Source organism: Primulina huaijiensis, unplaced genomic scaffold (genome assembly GCF_012295235.1).
Source record: "Primulina huaijiensis isolate GDHJ02 unplaced genomic scaffold, ASM1229523v2 scaffold12401, whole genome shotgun sequence".
Taxonomy (NCBI): domain Eukaryota; kingdom Viridiplantae; phylum Streptophyta; class Magnoliopsida; order Lamiales; family Gesneriaceae; genus Primulina; species Primulina huaijiensis.
Window position 1 is genome coordinate 1 of NW_027342538.1, and position 951 is coordinate 951.

The 951-nt window shown below is 45.2% G+C and overlaps 1 non-coding gene and 1 pseudogene across 1 annotated transcript; both read right to left on the reverse strand.

Annotated features, from left to right (window-relative positions):
- Positions 1–24: 24 nt before the first annotated feature.
- LOC140965712 (5S ribosomal RNA) lies at positions 25–143 on the reverse strand (annotated as a pseudogene).
- A 684-nt stretch (positions 144–827) lies between these two features.
- Positions 828–946, reverse strand: LOC140965710 (5S ribosomal RNA). The gene has a single exon (XR_012173136.1). It is a non-coding gene; the product is annotated as a 5S ribosomal RNA (ribosomal RNA).
- Between the last annotated feature and the right edge of the window lie 5 nt (positions 947–951).

Here is a 951-nt window from a genome sequence, read left to right on the forward strand (position 1 = left end):
CAAAAATAGAAAAAAACAAAAAAAAAAGAGCAACACGGGGACTTCGCAGGAGGTCACCCATCCTATTACTGCTCTCGCCCAAGCACGCTTGACTTCGGAGTTCTGATAGGATCCGATACATTAGTGCTGGTATGTTCGCACCCGACATTTTGAGGGTTGTTTATTCCTATATCCCTCGAGCACGAGTGGACCAGGAGGAGAGAGAGAGCGCGCGGCACTGCTCTCGCCCCATCAGAACCCCGAAGTTAAGCGTGCCTGCGCGAGGGCAGCACTAGGATGGGTGTCCTCCCTGGGAAGTCCTCGTGTCGCGACCGTTTACGTGAATTATGACGAAAAGTGTAGAAATAATTGTCTCTGGAGTAATCTGCAGGCCCTTTCGTATAGAACCGGCTCACAACGACAAAAATCGCTGAATGTTTCGAGAAAATATATTATAAAGAAAAAAATTAGTAGAAGAATAAGAAATTAGCGAAGCTAAAGCCATTACAATGCCAGAGTTACGAGAAAATGGAACCAGAATCGAATTGCGACCTTCGTAATCCGATTTCTCGGGGAAACAGAAGCTTACCGAAAGCGGAAAATCGCAAATTAGAGGGTCTTAGAGAAAGAATTCGGCTAAACTCTCGCCGTATCATTGAATAGTAATGGGTCTTGTCCGTTGGCCCGTCTACAATCAAATTAGCCTACGATTTTGTCCAAATCCAAAACGGCCCGAGCTACGTCAATTTCACATGTCTTATCCGGTCCCGATCGAGATCGAGATGATTGGAGCAAAAAATCATCTGTAAAAAAGAAAAAAAGAATCAAAAATAGAAAAAAACGAAAAAAAAGTGCAACACGGGGACTTCCCAGGGAGTCACCCATCCTAGTACTGCCCTCGCCCAAGCAAGCTTGACTTCGGAGTTTTGATGTGATCCGATACATTAGTGCTGGTATGATCGCACCCGACAT